This window comes from Vitis riparia, chromosome 14 (assembly GCF_004353265.1).
Source record: "Vitis riparia cultivar Riparia Gloire de Montpellier isolate 1030 chromosome 14, EGFV_Vit.rip_1.0, whole genome shotgun sequence".
Taxonomy (NCBI): Eukaryota; Viridiplantae; Streptophyta; class Magnoliopsida; order Vitales; family Vitaceae; genus Vitis; species Vitis riparia.
Genome location: NC_048444.1, coordinates 25,400,536 through 25,419,601, shown reverse-complemented (window position 1 = coordinate 25,419,601; position 19,066 = coordinate 25,400,536). Strand labels below are relative to the sequence as shown.

Here is a 19,066-nt window from a genome sequence, read left to right as displayed (position 1 = left end):
TATGTGATCAAAAGGATCGCTAGATCCATCATACGTGGAGAATTTCGGGACGATGAACCCTCATGGGGGTTCATATTTGATGATACGAGAGCTGAAAGGCGTGGAGAGCATGTCATCTAGGCGCCTGCTGATAGAGCCCGGAGGGGCTAGGTGCGAGGGATCTTTACCAACCCGCGCCATGGGTGGGCGGGCCGCATGTTCCTGTAGAGTAGGCGAGCTTGAAGGCTCGGAGTGTGCCTCCAGTGATACGGCGGTGTAAGGCCTGTTTCTGCAGGGTGTTTGGGGTCCCAGACGCGCACGCATCGCGTCGGATATTTGGGGCCTTTTTTCACGTTGTCGCTTGGACGGGACTCGAGTAGAGCCTGAACTCTTGCTTCGTCGGACATGGTGAGCATGCACCGGGGTTTCGCTAGGCCATGCTTCATGCTCCTCAAGGGTTGCGCTCGCCTCTCGGGAGAATGGAGCTTCCTGGTTGTGATAGGGATCCTGCCTCCGCTGATAGTGCTGATGTTGGGAAGAGCCTTGGATCCTCAAGACATTATTTTCATTCCTGAGCCTTCTTGTTTCTTGGAGTAGAATTTGCATCTGCCATTCAAAGTAACTTTCGTCATTTCTGGCGGAAGAACGACTCCTTGAGGGTGAAGTCATCTTTACAGTTGGAAGGTATAGGATTTACTACGAAGAAGAAAGGTTTTCCCACAGACGGCACCAATGTTGATGGCAAAATTCCTCTGCTGCAATAGTCGTCACCAACAACGGAATCTCGATCAACGCGTTACAGTGAATCCTCCTTCCTCCTGCAAAAAAGATGTCCGGATGGGTTGTCCGGACACATCCTCCGATGGCTAAGTTAGTCTTTTGAAAGTTGTTGGAAAATAGAGTTTTCCTTTGGGAGTGTTGCTCCATGATTTTTTGTAAAGGATGTTTATCTCTTTGTCGCTTTATGGCTTTTTGAATGCCTTGAGAGTGCTTACCTCCCTGAGAGCCTCCTTGGAGTTTATATATGAGTCAGAAAGTATGGCACCGCTATGCTAGCGAGTCCCATGGCACCACTGTGCTAGCGGGTCCCATCGTCATGATTGTGGCTCATAGGTGGCGAAGCAATCATGACGTTTTTTATCCAAGATTGTGGCTGTCAGGAGGATATTTAGGCGGTTCCATCGCCTCAATTTATGACTTTAAATATCGGGGATGTGTCAGGAGCCCTGAGAAGACTTGGGAATGTCTTGTCGAATGTATCTTGCATTAAAGATGAGTGTCAGTTCAGAAGACTTGGTCGTCGGTGTCGTCAGAGTTATCTTTTTTATTGTGGGCGGAAATGGATCCGGCGAATCGCGAGTGTCTGACGAGCCAAGCTATCCGGGGAATCTGAATTGTTGGCCACGGATATTATCCGGGTAAGCGTTACCAAAGGATCCGGATATGTCTGCCGGGAGAAGTTGAGTCGTCCTCCTCTCCCATCCGACGGCAGGCGCCGGATGTGAAATACTCGGAGAAGGTGGAACGTCAGCCGGATGTAATCACGGCTGTGAGACATTCGGATGGATGAGTGAGAATTTCCGTTCGGGTGGAATGAGCAATGCCACGCGTCGCAAGGAGGAACGTCTGTGTGTCCAAGGGAGATGGAGCCACGTGACATTTTTTAGGAAGGATACCACACCTGGTTTGTTTTGTTGTTGAAGATGATGTGAGGAATAAATAACATCAACTCGGTCGTGGGGTTGCCTCAATTGTTGAGGAGAGGGTAGGAAGAAAGGATTGTAAGGACACATCTAATTTATTTTCGTTTTTTGAAAAAATTTCAAATGGGGAAACCTTTAATTAGGCTATTAATTAGGTTGTGTTTGTTTGTTTGTTTGTTTTTTCTTAATTTTAAATATAACTTAAAACTAAATAATGTTTAATAGTGTTAAGTATTAGATTGTTTGTTTTTGTAATATTTTATTTCTATTAAATATTAAAAAGTAAAGACAAACCAACATATTACTTATTCTATTTAGAAAACGTTAAATATTATAACTTTTTTTTTTATTCAGCAAAAATTTTATAATAAGTTTTAAAAAAGTAGAAAAACAAACAATTTAAAGTTTGAAAACAAATTTAGTTAAGCAAAAAGCTAAAAAACTAACACTCTCTTAGTATATATATAATTTTTTTGAATTTTTTAATGCTTTTTTTACTTTTATTTTTATTTTTGTTGGTTGTTGTTGGTTTCAATAGCTAAAATGGGTTATGTGCTTTCTATAGCTTTCAAATCATACTATGTATCAAGCAGGTAGTATATTATTATTGGCCTTTTTTGTGCAAATTTTGTATTTCAATTTAGAAATTTTTTATTTTCTAAATTAGAATTTATTGTATGAAACATGTTTGGTAGATTTAAGCATGTATTGCGGATTTACTCATTCAGATTTATCAATAGTATTCCTCTAATATAGTTTCTTAAATATAATTTGATTCATTATAACTTTACAATATTTTGTTGCCATTAAGCAAATCAATCATGAAAACAAATGTAGCTTAGTTTAGCAGGGGATGTGGACCAGTTGCAATATCTATAAAATGTTTCTTTTTTTAATATGTTGAAAATCATAGCAGACTGTCCAATCAGACCAGTTCAACCATCAATCAGTCCATTTTTTTTTTTACTTTGTTGGCTTTTTCCAACCATTTTGAGTTTAAGCCGACACCAGAAGAGAGTCGACCTACTATCATGAGATTTTGGGGTGAGACAAATGAATCAGTTTGCTTAACCAACCTGAGCGTTCGCAGCTCCTACTTCAAATTTGCCTCATAAATCATCTCTCAACCACACTAAGCCACTCACCAACCAATACAATTGTTACCTTTCATTGTATAAAAAACCTTCTAAGGTGGTGACTGCAACATAGTCCATCAGTTGTGCATTTCATAGTATGGATTCCCTCCAAACCTTTCAACTGAAGGGGGATGACTGCCAATGAAATGTTAATTAATATGTCGCAAGCATGGAATATGACATAACTCCATATCCTCTCAATGTAGAAATGCCAGCCCCAATATAGAGCATTTCATCCTCATTATAGATAAATTCCAATGAGCATCCGTCTAACTTGACATGAAAATATGTGAACCAGATGGTATAAGATCCATAACAAACTATTTATTATGCTAGGATGACCAAAAGTACCCAACTTCGCATCACCAGATTAACAAATTAATGTTCAGAGAAAATTCTTAATTCCAATACTTATGTAGCACAATAAGTTTATGTTAGTGCTGCAGAAAATGGGTCATAGATGCTTGTATTTCTTCCAGCGTTCGCCCCTTGGTTTCTGGTACGAGTTTTATGGTGAATAGAACAGTTGCAGCACTACAGACTGAGAATATGAAGAATGTTCCTGAAATGGTTTAATGAAAATACCTGTTTTTATAAATAAAAATACACATGAACACAAGCCTATATATATACATGTAAGGAGAGACATAAGAGAGATGTAGAGAAAGGTATCACCTGCTGAGTTCCATTCAAAGATGAAGTTAAAAACATACACGACAATAGTAGAAGAGGACCAGAGAATGAAAGTCACTAGACTTCCAGCTGAACCCTTTATGTTTACTGGATATATCTGAAATAGAAGCTCTAATTAGTAAAAATATGCAAGCAATATCAACCGTAGTGCAATGTTATAGTTCTAAATTTCTACTAAATAATGTAGAATTCCTGTCTAGCAAAGTTCTCTACCTCTGAAATGATAACCCATGGTAGTCCTCTGAAGCCTAGTGAGTACCATGCCAAATATGCCTGATTGTAGATCAGCAGAGACAAACAAAATTACCAAGGGATGATCCTCGTAACCAAGGAAGGATTGAAATGAAAGTGAAAAGAATTCAGTTTCGGTCATATATTGCAACTATCCATTCGCTAATGTAATGGTGGTTTCAACTATAAGAAGATTATGGAGAATAAAGAGCCTCACATAAAGACCTTCCAAACTCTAATAAGCTCATAACTTAGACATGATACCCTCTGGACTTCCATCCTAGTGGATGGACAAACCCAAGTAAAGAAGAAAGAAAAAACAAAAACGAGGACAATTTTAGATGAACATTTATTTCTATGCTATGTTGCCTTACCACCATGCCAATAAGAACCATAATAGGAGTGAGCTCCTTCCACTTGTGAAGATCCTGCTTGTAAAATCAGGTCTTTCAGAAATGGTCATCTAAATAAATGAAGAGGAAAACTGGAAAGAAAAGAAAACATAGAAGTGTTTAAATTTGTATTTAGAAAAGACCTGTAATAAGAATGATATTCCTATAATCAAGCAACTCAAGCACATTCCAGCTGCAGAAACCTACAAACATTGGTAAAATAACTACAAACTTGCTGATCAACTAGTCACAAGCTTAAAAACAGATTCCTCCTGGTCCTTACAATTAGCAATGGCCGTCTTCCAGATCTATCGGCTAAGAGTACACCAATAACAACTACTGGAATCTGATAAAGAATGTCTACATTTCTTTAAAGAATGAAAAAACAAAATAAAAAGAGAAAAAAAAAGGAAAAAGGAAGAAAGAGCATGAAGCAGATTTCCAAATCAAAGTACACTTGAACAAGAGTGAAACCTGGATAATAGCAGTTGCTGTTGTCCCGAATGTACTTGAAAAATCTGTCATAAACCTCAAATTCATATTTCCATTCGTCTTTGTTCCTTTTTATACCCTAATACATAATATAAAGAGACAATGAAAAGCCTTGATTACCAGCTGATTCAAATATGGAATCTGCATAACTAGGAATGGCAACAGACCCTGCAAGTTGTTGCAGCAACATCAACCCAACCCCAACCTGAACATATTGCAATTATATGTAAAATGAAAAAAAAAAAAAAAAAAAAACAAAGAATCAGGAAAACCATGAGAAAGAAACGTGCCAAGTATTAATTTGTGACACTCACTACAAGTGAATGAGCATATTTCCACTGAAACAAGTCTAGAATTCTATCTTCTGAGAGTCGTTGACAGATTTCTGTATAGTCCTGAAAAAACAAGTGAAACCATCTTATTTCATGTTCAAACCAATAATAATGGCAATGTCAACAACACAACAAATTTTCATTAATGAACACAAGAATTTAAATGCTACTTTGATTTCAGCTAACTCTTGAGAAATGTCTGTGTTCTCTCCCCTGAGCCTCTGTAAAGCAACTTCCAACTCTTTCTCTCTCCCAGTCTTTGCCTGTAGACATTTACTCCAATCATTAGGTTGTCCTATTTTGTTTAGGATGCTTGATTTTTTCCTTTGCATCATTCATTTAATTTACAAAATGGTTATGGGGAAAAAATTGAATTGGGCTCACCAGCCATCTAGGAGACTCCGGAATGAAGAATACACCAATAATATGTAATATACATGGAGCATTTCCTGAAAAGGAAATAAAATATAATTACATTTTAAAACTACCCTTTAATTCAATATATGCAGCAGAAAAGCACAATGAAATTACCAATCAAAGCCAATATGCGCCAAGAGACAGCATTTCCCAAGAGGAATGTCATAGAAAAGCCGCAACATAACACCAACTGTAAAGCTAACAATATATAGTTAAAAGACTCAATTGGATTTTTAGTCTAAGGCTGCAATAGTTGTGTTTTACCGTATGGGCTGATGCAAATAGTCCCCTAATATTCTTGGGTGTGATTTCTGAAATGTATATGGGTACCTGTTTTATATAAGGAACATTGATTACTGTTACAGATATGTATGGATATACTAAAGACATACTACAAACTTTGCTTGTTGCAATTACCGTATAAGAAATAAGCCCAATTCCAATTCCATTTATCAATCTTCCCAAGTTGAGCCACCAATAGTCCTTCCAAAAAGCAGTTCAATTTCATATTAACCACACCCTTAAAAATGTATATATATTAGTTGACTTAATTGGTTCAGATTGGAAAGTTCAATAAACTTTTTGATGATCTGTTCCTCTTATGAAAATTTAGAATGCGCAAGGAATCAGATTCAAAGGAGAATTAAAAATTTTTTTGTTCCTATTGTGATTTCAAATTTTCTATTTGATCTATCTTTTGAATTACAAATGAGTGAAGCAGCCCCTGTTGAAAAGTATCCCAAATTCCTAGTTAGTATAAATTCTTTTTATGTGAATAATATTGAATAGAACTTTTCCTATATTCATATGTAATTGTCGTATTAGATTTCCTTTTAGAATAAGAAAAGTTATAAGAAATACCTTTATAAATATTCAAAATCATGAGGGAAAAAAAAAAGAGATAAAGATGGACTTGTACAAGTTATACGAGGTGAATAGAGATGTGAGGAAGAATGTGAAACACCCATGGAGCGAGGGGACTTGTGGTTCAGGGTGTAGATATAAGGAGTACTAGTGAAACATAAGATATTTCGGTAACACAATAACTGTATACGGTTCTTATCCTCTATAATATTCTTTATGATATAATGAAATGATTTTTTCTCATATGCAAATATAAGCATGGTTGGCTGAACCACCTTAAAGCCTCATGCACTCTTATGTAAATTGTTTTATTGTTGTATTCTTGAATGAACATTGTTTGTATTAAAATTTCAGTTGGCACAACAAAGCCTAAGCATGTGATTTCAACAAATAAATGTTTGATGTTAAATACACAAGAAGAAGACGTTCTTCTTAATGTTTGATAAAAACTTTCTTCTTAGTGTTGCTTCACTGGGTACACCCTATCAATATCCCCCTAGTTCCTTCTTAGATGGATGAAATGAGACAACCATTTGAATGATAAATCGCTCTTCCAAGAAATCGATTAAAGGGAAGGTGAATTAAAGAAAACTTGAAATTTGATTTAGAAAATAAAATTTGGAAAGAAAAGAAGGAAAAGATAAGAAACCTTGGCGAATACTATTGCAAGCCACCCCGTGGAGCAAAATATTTCTGACAACCACATTGTCTGTTTTCAAGAACAACGTACAAAAATTAGCATGAACGGAAGGGTTGGTAAAGCTTCTATAGTTGATCACTTTACAGTAGGCCTGGAGCCAACTGAAGGGTCATAATACTTACACCTCTTGGACCAATAAGGTCAGTAGTCCTCCCACTTGTTACTCCACTTATTGTTGCCCCAAGTGTCAATAATGAACTAAAAACTGAGTACTGCAAAATGAGATCAAAATAAAGAGAAAAAAATAATCAATTGAAAGAGAGAGAGGGAGAAAAGGGGAGGGGGAGGGAGAGGGAGAGAGACAATTGCAGGAACAATAAAAATAGTACATTCTAGTTAAACCAAACAAAAACCATTTTATTACATAGGTCATGGCATGAAACAGTCTCCAATGTTGTATACATTTATCTAAACAGGAATCACATGCTTGAATCACATGAAAATTATGCCATAAAACTCTATGCCAAATGGTACCTACCTGATTCCATTTGTGCGTTCGATGAAGATGGTATGGATCTTCTAAGAGCAATGGAGGGTACCACTTTTTGCTGTTATTTCTCAGGCAATGGGAGCGGGAGAGAACAATTCTTGTTTTTCAAAAGATGTCATCATTCCAAAAGACATAAGCCGAAACCCTTTTATACCCTCCTGCCTTAGGGACCATACCCATTGGTTATTGGGCCTCACGGGCCTTAGGCTCATCATCTAAAGCCCGCGATGGCATTGGGCTCTACACATTAGGTGGCCCATACTCAAGATTAAATCAGAAATTGCATGTTAAAAGATAGCTTAATCCTGGACAATGTTTAATATAATGTCAGTCCACATTTATTCTATCATGGCATAGTTGCACGAGTGTGTTAACCATCAATTTTTTTTTCAAGCATTTTTGTAAGTTCCTTCTTTTTTTTGGTCTCATCTGTGACAAAGTAGTATTAAACATAAGAAATCCTCTTAAAGGGAGATTAGAGATCATCTGCGAGCAAGAGAACCAATACATGTTTGAATCCTGCGAATATGCATGGCCCAGATTGGTTGTTATGGTCTCAAGTCTCAACTGCTTACGCATGGCTTGCTCAATAGATTGCAAGTATGCAATTCCATTATGGTCTTAGTACATAATATCTTTGTCACCAATCAATTAGAATGTAGGCCTCTCTAGGAGTCATAAAAAGAAAACTACACCCCATGTTATGGATTATATCAGAGATTATGGTACAGTTGGTTGTAAAGTAAGGAGGGTCACAAATTTATCAAAAAATGCACTTTACACATGTGGTCTACTAGGCTTAGCAATTCTCGCTTACAATAACCTAAATAATTTGTGGCACTAGGAAGAAGGAACCTAAACATCAGCTGACTACTTTTGGACCTTTTGTAGGCTTAAAAGCATGCATGCACCAAGGAGGAACTAGAGAGCCTTGAGTCCATCAGTACTTGGTCACCAAACTAGATGGATAGATAGGATCATTGTGGATGAGTTTTTTAGTCGCATAGGTTCAATTGTTTAATGATTTTGGTAGGAGAATGATATATATATATCCATAACTAAAGAGCAGCAACAACTAGGATACATAGGCTACATTGGTTGACATGATTTTCAATGGAATATGATATCTTTGAATATTAAATTTAATGGGCATGATATCCCAAGGTAGCATATCTAATGAGATATGCTATGTTATTCTTATATATCATATTCAATTACTTCATTAATGTTTCAACTTTCTATAAGAGAGATTGTAATTGTTATGGATAATAAAGTATAATATATCATATTTCAATGAGATAGGAATTGATCATACCTTGAATCAAAATTATTTTTACTACCTTCTTGGGTGTTTAATTCTCTTTGAGTTTTTTTAGAAATATTCTTAACCTAAACTCTTCTAGAAGTCTTCATCATGAGCTTTCATATATTTTATTGTGTTAGTAATTAAAAACTTTTTGTGTCATTTACTTTATAAGTGAAAACTTTAATTCCAACATATTAGTATAGGAACATAAAGATAAAACTATTTACTTAAGGTACATAAGATTTTAACGTAGTTTAGCTAACCATTTCTATGTCGATAAATGAAAGAGGAGTATATCACTATATTATAAAATATATTATGAATGATAGAAAAAAAAAAAAAAAAAACCACATACAACTATTAGCCTTGAAACCATGTTTCCTAACTTCTTGTATCTATAATCCTAAATCATAAACACCCTCAGTTCCATTAAATTTCTTCTACTCTTCCATCATATCTTGATTTATCCGACATAAGCTTAATTTACATGCTCATATCTCATAACCTTTTTTATTTTTCTGATAACCTAGAATATTTAAATTATATTTACAACAACTTTCCTTGTAAGTAATTAAATATATGATATTCATTTATTAAAAAATTGTAAGTAAGAATTTGAATAACTTTTCAACATAAATGATGGAGCTTTTGGAGTCCATTAGCTTCCTATGTTATGCATTGTGGATTGTAAATAAATGTGAATTAATTAGGAAATATATCATAAAATGGAACTTGCATGCAAGAGTTAATCGAAATCATTCGGCAGAGGCACATATCCATTTTTGAAATCAGATTATTAAAAACCAATATCTAGTCAAATGGTCCATTATATCATTGTTGATCCGTGGCAAAATGGAGGGTCTAGAATCATTTAGTGCTTACCCCAGCTATAGAGAGGCCCAGGTCAGCCATGATTCCGGACTCGGCAGGTGATGAGTATCCAAGCTACAGGTCATTCATAAACCATTATTTCAGTGAAAGTCAGATGACGTACATGGCTAGTACTACATGGAACGGATAATTATCACTAGCAAATGTTTGAAGTATTCCCATTTTTCCCGGATCAAAGCAGGAATATCATACATAGACTTCCACATTGCCCACATAGTTCGTTGGAAGGTTTCAAATTGTAAAAAAATATGACAGTGCATGGCCAGATTTTTATCTTTCTAGCGTTACAGTTTTAATAATTTATAACATAATGGTAAGTTTAGAAAAATTGTTATATTTTAAAAATAAAATTAAAAATATTGCTAAATCTCCATTTCTTTATGATTTTCAGTTGTTAATTTTTTTTTTTTTTTTTTTTTTGTAGAAAATTAAAAATTAAACATGATTTAACTCATTTCTGTGTATTAATTTTAATTTCCTTTTTCAAAATATTATTTTATCTTTTTCGAAATATAAGCAATTTAAGCACAAAAATATTTTAAAAGCTAAATTTAGAAATATATTATATTTATTTTATATGTTTAATTTAGAACGTCAGGGAAGATATTTTTGCTCTATGTTTAATTTTAGTATGAAAATTTATCATTTGGGTGTTGTAATAATGTCCAATTTTAAAAGAACTATCTCAATAAATGAATTCCATCTACACATATAAAAGGGGAGGTATGGATAACAATGTTTTAAAAACTGACCCGTCAGTCCAACATATTCAACCGTCGACCGGTCGTATTTTCGGTCCGATTTACATATTCAACATATTGAACTGGTCACAAACCACCTAAACCAACGGTCGGACCGATGACTCGGATGGTTCTAAACGAATCAAACGGTTCAAATTAACCCCCTCATTTTGGAAGAATGGAAGAGCTCCACCGGATAAAATGTCTTCAAATGTTGGGCCCTGTCTTATTATGACAAGGCCCACACCCACCCAACCATTTTCCCTCATTGAGGATAGCTTTTATAAGCACCCTTTGCATCTTTTTTCCTCTCCAAATCCGATGTGGGTTTGCTAACATTATATCAATGTAAAAAAAAATAACAAATTTCCCACCAAGAGGGTTTGAACCTTGGACCTCAAGTTCCTTAACCAAACTTGGACACCACTTGGCTACATGCATTATGCCAAACAAAACAATATATATTGGATTTTAAAATTTTTTATAATATTAAATAAAAATAATATAATATTTTTAAAAATTATAAAATTAGTTTAAATTTTTCATTTTTAATATATTTACATTTAAATATTATACATATTTCATTTAATAAAATTTAAAATATTAATATCATTTAATTTGATAATATCAAAGATATAAAATAATATTATTGATTTTTAATTTATTCATATATATTTTAAATCTTTTATAATTATTTTTAATTTTAAAAATACATAAATTATATATTTATAACGTTAGTGGTTCGACTACGGTTCGACCACCGATCCAACCAGTGAACCGCGAACTGGTAACTTTTCCGGTTCGATGACCAGTCCAGTTCTGAAAATATTGTGGATAATACACATGTGGTTGTGGAAAACATATGTGAAGATATAGTATCGATAATACACATGTGGTTGTAGAAAACATATGTGAAGGTATAAATACCATAGGTGTGGTTCATAGATTTTTGATGTTACATATATAAAATGGAAACATATGTGAAGGTATAAATACTACATATGTGGTTCCTAGATTTTCCATGTAGGAAATATTTTGGTTATAATAAAACAAGGGGAACCATATGTGCAAATATAAATACTACGTAGATGTAGTGTGTAGATTTTCAATGTGGTATAAATTTTGGTTACAATAAAATGAGTTTTTGCATGGTGGAAAATTGAACATGTGGTTTGTAGATGTTTTTATGTGGACCCTAAGACATGTGGTTGATAAAACAAACGGAGGACACTCAGCTAAGTAGCCATTAGATTAATAAAATGGTAATTATTTATATATTATTTTTTAAAAAAATTATTATATAAACATTTAAATAAATATAAATATTTTTATATATAATTATTCTTATAATAATTATTAATATTAAATATGAAAATAATATAAATTAATTAAAATAATAATTTTTAAAATTTTAAAATAACAAAATATATAAATATATGATTAAATTAAATATTATAATTTTTTTTTTCATTTTAAACATATTTTCATATTTAACTATTATACATATTCGATTTAATAAAATTGAATATATTAATACATTTTTATTATTAAATTTAATATACCAAATATAAAAAATAAAATATTATTAGTAATTTTAATTTTATATATATATAACAATTTTTTATAATTATTTTGTTAATTTTAATAAAATACAAATTATATGTTTATAAAGTCACTGTGTTAACCACTAATTAATCCAAGTGAACAATAAACCAATAAATCGATAACTTTTTCGATTCGATTGTAAAAGCATTGATATTTTTTCTGCAGATATAGTGTGGGTTTAATGATTAATGGAAATGTCAAACTTGCTTATATTTTTATTTTTTATTTAGTTTTCAGTGCCATTCCTAGTAAACATTGGTTGTTTAAACCGAAAATGGAAAGGGAAAAAATATATTAGCAAAACCAATGAGAGCTCGAAGATGAAGCGAAGGAGCAAAAACTATCGACATGAGATTGTACTCACAGCGCACCCTAAGGTGAAGGAACCACAGAAGACCACTGCTACGCTGAAAACAAGAACAATTGTGAAGGAGGAAGCATCACTGCAACTGCTGCCACTGCCATTACCGTCATCCCTATTGCAGAAGTTTTCAGTTCTTTCTTCGTCAAGAAGAGGTCTTGTTGCATGTCCTCTAACATTGGTCCCTCTCTCCATAACTTTCTTGGAGGTGAGGAGCAAAGAAAGTGGAAGACGAAGACAAGTTAGTTGGTCGAAAGAGAAAGCATAAAAGGCGAAGTTTCGTGAGTGCGTGAGTGCATTGTTGGACTTCATAACAGCCATTCAATGAAGCTGGGAAAGGCGGTGGTGTGAGACCCGGGGGGGTGGGGGGACCTGGTGGTGACAAAAGTTTGGGGACTGTGAGATGGACTTTGTTGTCGGTGAACAAAAGATGATGTAATAATTCTTTGTAACAAAATTACCTCCTTGTAGGAGTAGAGCCAAGGGGTAGTGGGAATTGAACAAGGTAAGTAGCTACCTTACCACCAAGCTATATAAAAAATTTGATGCTATTCTGCCCTCTTGAAATAAGTTTCATATAATGCCCCCCTCAACCACTAGCTACCTTACTACCAAGCTATATAGAAATTTGATGCTCTTCTGTCCTCTTGAAATACGCTCCATATAATGCCCCCCTCAACCACTTTCCTGCTCCGCCCCTGACTCCTTGTGCACGTATATTAGCCAGGTCAACCGACATAATCCTTGAATCAAGGCAGCAACTTGACTTTCCTCCTCCTAAATTTTTTTTCATCTTATGTATATATTTTTGTACACTTTCCTATAATGAAAAATCATTATTGTTTGTCATTCAAGATCATTCTCTTCATCTGATTCTTTATGATATCAACGCAAGGCTTCAAAATGGCCATTCTTGAAGAACCAAAATTAACCATCTACTCTTTCCATCAGTGTTCAAGCTTGGTTTCAATCAAACTCACCTCCACCAATTTTTCCTCTGGAAATCCCAAGTGCTACCACTGATACAAAGTTTGGGAATCACACATCCATTGATGAGAAACCAGATGAACAATCAGTTGACGAAGAAGAAAGACAGAATTCTCAATTCTTGGTCTGGACAAACAATGATGGATTACTCATGTCCTGGCTACTTGGCAACATGACTGAGGAAGTCCTCAGCATGGTCATTGGTGTGAATACAGCTCTAAAGGTCTGGAGAGCCTTAGAAGAGCAACTCTTGCTCTTCTAATTTAGGAAAAAACAATTTCTCAAACTTCTCACAAAAAGTGATTTGAGATGTCTTCCATCAGAGGTACAAAATTAATTAATAGACATCTTCATAGACTTTATCTAATACCCATGGTTCTTTTAGTGAATTGAAGCTACCATTGGAAAGGAGTAATTGGAAGTGTTCCAGCAATTCAATAACCTTGGACCTCCTACCTTCAAAGAATGTGAAATGTGAGATTCAAATTCTGACAAAGCCTAAAAATTCAAAGCCATCGTAGCTTATGGAATCAGTATTTTATCTTTCATTTCTCTCCAACTGGAAGTGTGACATAGACATGGTACACACTGCAAGGAAATGTGATTGCATACGACTGCGCTGAGGCTTTGATCCATTACAATTCTCATTCTCCTCTGAGAAGCCAACTTTAATTTATCAAAGAAAATGGGTCATTGTTGCTTGTATTTCTTCCAGCCTTCGCCCCTTGGTCTCTGGTACCAGCTTTGCAACAAATAGTACGGTTGCACCACAGACAATTGAGAACAAGAAGAATGCTCCTGAAGTAGCATGTATAGTCAAAACATACATGTCTCTGCATTAAAAGAGAAGAAACAAAAAACAGAGAGAGAGAGAGAGAGAGAGAGAGAGAGGGGACCTGCTGAGCTCCATTCAAATACGAAGTTGAAAGTGTAGGTTACTATCCAAGAAGAGAACCACTTGGAAAAAGTAACCAGGCTTCCTGCTGAGCCTTTTACATTTATTGGATATATCTGGAAGAAAATCTCATCCGTTAATATTAGATATAAATTTGAACTTCTTGCCCAAGTTATACTCCACAAATATCTGTTGGACTAAAGTTCATGGCCAATAAAATTTACCTACCTCTGACATGACATCCAATGGTAGTCCTGCCATGCCCATGTAGAAACTCGCCGAATATGCCTGATTGCAGAATTAAGCAGTTCATAAAAATATTCAATTTTCAGTCCGTAAAGAATCAGCTGAAACCAAACCCACCCCATCTATCTTACCAGGATATGATTTAAACGGAAGGGAATTTTTGACATGTAGGGGGATCTGGAGAGAGACTAAAGCAATGCGGTTGTTACTGTTCGAGGATTATCATGAGTATAAAGAGCATTAGACAGACCTTCCAAACTGACAAAGAACACAAATTAGAACTGTCTTGAAGCTCTTCTGACTTGGGATCCTAATTGGTCAGTAACCTGAGGGAAGATGTGGGATAAAATTAATTTGAGATAAACAACCGTCTTTTAGCTACATTACCAATATACCAATAAGCAGCAAAATAGGAGTGAACTCCTTCCACCGATGCAGGTCCTGTTTGTAGAAGATGTTTATCAAGAAATGGTCTTTTTATAAAGATGACAGAAAGGAGGAGCATTTGAATTTGGTTAAAGAAAAAACCTGTATTAAGAATGACAATCCTACAATAAAACAACTCAAGCACATTCCAGCTGCAGAAACCTGCAAATATTGGTGGACCTAAGTATTGAATTGTTGATCAACTATGATGTAAACTAGAAAACAGAATGCTTAATTGGCATCCTAACCATTGGAAGTGGTCGTCTTCCAGCTTTATCTATTAAGAGTATTCCCAAGATACTCACTGGAATCTGCAGCAGAATCTATAAATGTATGAGAAAGCATGAGGCAGAATCCTATATGCTAGTTCGAGATAAAATAAGAGTCAAAAACCTGGAGAATAGCCACTGCTCTAGTTCCAAAAGGACTTGAAAAATCTGTCACAAACCAGATTCATGTCTTTCATTTCTCCATGCTTTGTTTTTCTCCCTCATTGATAATTTGAAGAAATGCTGAAGGTTGTCAACTTACCAGCCAATTCAAAGATGGAACTTGCACAATAGGCTATAGCTAGCACTGCTTCCCCCAAATTGTGGTAGCACCATCAACCCAACTCCAGTCTGAAGTCAATGGGAATAATCCATTTAAAGTCAGGCTAGCTCACCATTAAAAGGAAAAATGCCACCGTAGAGGAATCTTTTTAGGCTTACGGTAAGTGAATGGACATATTTCCGCTGGAACAAGTCTATGAATCTATTTTCTGAGAGCTGATGAAAGGTTTCTGTATAGTCCTATAAAATAAGATGAATCCAAATAACAATGCTAGATAAGAACACATGAAACAATTCCTTTGATTTAGTAAATTTATTCTTTCATGAGCACATAACAATGAAGTGTTACTTTGATTTCCGCTGCTTCCTGAGAAATGTTAGTGTCCATTCCCCTTAGCCTCTGCAAAGCGGTCTCTAACTCCTTGTCTCGACTAATCTTTGCCTGCAGACAATTTCTAAAAGACGCTAACTATTTTTTTTCCTTACCTCATTCACTTAATGGAAGAAAAGGACAATCTGTGTAAATATGTTTCACTAAATCCAGCTGTCATGAGTTTGGAAAATGTTCCAGGAACTCCATACAATGACCCTCAACAAAATCTTAACTGCACTCACTAGCCATCTAGGAGACTCTGGAATGAGGAATAAACCTATAACCTGTAATATACACGGAATTGCTCCTGAAAATGACATGCAAAAGAAGCTATTGTCATGGAACAACCCTTGCATTGAATTCAAGCAGCAAAACAGCATTAGAAAGTTACCAATTAAGGCCAAGATGCGCCAAGAAATAATAGTTCCTACAAAAAAGGTCAGTGAAAACCCGCAACATACCATCAACAGTAGAAGAGATGGGAATATAGAAGCCCATAAGCACTCAGTCGGTCATTTGATCCAAGTCAACAATGGTTTTAATTTACCGTGTCCACTGATGCAAACCCTCTCCGAAGGTCCTTGGGTGTAATTTCTGTGATATATAGGTACCTGATTTGTAATGGAAATGTTGAGAACTGTTAAACATCACATGAGTAGGTATATTAAATATAACTATCACATTTACCGCGTAAAAAATAAGCCCAATTCCAAATCCAATTGAAAATCTTCCCAAGTCCAGCCACCAATAAGCAGTGCAATTTCATATTAGCCAAACTCTCAAGAAAAAATATAAACAGCTTGGTTGATATTAGTGCATCTAGAATATGTCGCCATTCAATATGTTTTGGCAGCACAGGATGAAATTAATAAGAGAATTACTCCCATTGCTACAACAGTGATTTCCAAACTCCTATTTCAAGTAAAGATTATTGGATATGGAAGGAAAAGCTAGAAACCTTGGCGAATGTTATTGCAAGTCACCCCATAGTCAAGAATACATCAGAAAACCACAATGTCTGCATTACAAGGAAACCAAAACTGAAAAGAATCGATGAGTTTGTAAAGTTTTTGAAGTTGGAAATTTATATATAAAACTTACCCGTCTCCGACCCAGAAGGTCTGTAATCTTCCCGCTTGCTGCTGAACCTATTATTCCTCCAACGGTCAGTATTGAACCAAAAACTGAATACTGCGAAATGAGATCAAAATAAAGAGAGAAAAGCAATCAAAATGAGAAGATGGTACCAGCTGAATTTTACAATGCTGGGGAACAACCACATCTGAGGTGAGGTGGAATCATATTGAAAAATGTTTATACGGCATTTGAGAGGACAAGTGGATATCTTTCAGACGGGGTTATGCTCCTCAGAGGTAGAGAAAATATGTCTGTTGAGTGAGGTACACTTTTTTATTCAAAAGCTTAAGTTATTGAGATAATAATGCCATAAAAATGTATCTCAAGCTCATATGAATTACGGCTCTCATAATTTTCTTCATTTGTTGCTTAATATAGTTACCTGAGCCACCGAGAGGCCTAGGTCATCCACGATTCCAGACTCAGCATGTGATGAATATCCAGCCTACAAATCAACCAATATGAATCACCAACCACAAGTTCGATTAAATTTAGTAAACTATGTGAATATTCATCCAAGTCAAAGCTCATTTCATTTTCTTTTCAATCTCTATGTTATTTTTTCTTGTTCAATTTTCTGCTCCAAGTAAGAACACTCTAAATTGACCATGTCTTCCACCTTGTTTACCGCAAGTACTTCAATGCTATGAAGAGATGGTTAAAAAAAGTGAGAAAAAAAAAAAAAAAAGTTAATGGATGTTTGGTAAATCAATTTAATAACTTAAAGTGACTTAATAATTTAATTTAATTTAAATCGTTAAATAAATTAAATATATTTGGTAAAATAACTAAATGATATAATTTAAAGTAAAAAACAACTTTAAGTAACAAGTAAAAACAATTAATTTATTTTTAAGTACACATTTGCATTCTACATTTTTACCCTCATTTGTCTTAATTACCTCTATAGCCTCTTTTACCATTTCACGACCTCCAATATTAATTGATCTTTTTTACCCTAATTATAATTTTTGAGGGTAAATATGTTAATTTGATGATTTAAAACAAATTTAAATTAATTTTATTAAACAACTTTAATATTTAAAGTAAAAAATTAAATAAAAAGTTTAAAACCAAAATTTAAGTATAATTTAACTTAAAATCAACTTAAATAATTAATTAATAAATATTAAGTTTTATCGGAGACCCCTAAGATTGAGAGGTACATAAGTGTTAATGTTATTATTTATTTGGTAAGTAAGATTGAGAAGTAAGTAAGTGATAATTTCTTATTTCAAAATCTATTTGAAAAAAAAATACATATGAATTATAAAGTTTTGATAACATTATTTTTTTTTATTTTTACTTTGAAATATTAAAAATTGATTAAAAAAAACAGAAACAAATTGTTAAATATAATTTGATTAATAAAAATGTTCATAAACACATCATTAATAATTGAAATTTAATCGGTATTTCATGACGTACAAAGACAAAATTAAAAGAAAATAAAAATAAAAATCCTATATAATATCACACTAGCATTTTTTCTATACGGACGGAGCTCTATTTAAACACTGCCAAGCCTGCCAAAAATCTCCGATTCAAGACCATTTCTAGTCACATCTTTTACAAAAGTACTTCATCTCAAATTACTTCTCTCCAAAAATTCAGATATTTAATTGTTTTTGGTTTTATTCTTCTTTTGCTATGTCAATGAATTGTACTTACAGAGCAGCCATATGTGAAGGAAGCGCAGACAGCAACCGCCGTACTGAAGACAACAACAGCTGTGACGGAGGAGGAAGCGCCACAACTGCTGCCGCCAATGCCTCCATTAAGTTCGCCAGGAGCTTTTTCTTCAATAAGAAGACCGTCTCCTATGCTTGCTGTGTCCATGATAAGAGTCAGAGTTTAAGCCTCAAGTTTGGATAGTGTTTGGTGATTATTGCTAATCAACATGAGAGAAAGTTGTTTGCGTTGGTGATTGCTAATCAATATGTGAGAAAGTTAGTTGTGTTGGAAATAGTAGAATGATGTATGATCACCAACTCCTCCCCTCCGAAATAAAAGCTTGGGCCCACCAATAATTCATGTCTTACCTACCAAAGTTTAGGAGATAGGAATAGTTGTGTTTTGGACGGGCCCAAAAATTAAGTTTTGACGAGGATATAAAATA

The 19,066-nt window shown here is 34.5% G+C and overlaps 1 pseudogene; it reads right to left on the bottom strand.

Moving 5' to 3' along the window:
* Nucleotides 1–3,040: 3,040 nt before the first annotated feature.
* Nucleotides 3,041–18,786, bottom strand: LOC117930587 (annotated as a pseudogene).
* Between the last annotated feature and the right edge of the window lie 280 nt (nucleotides 18,787–19,066).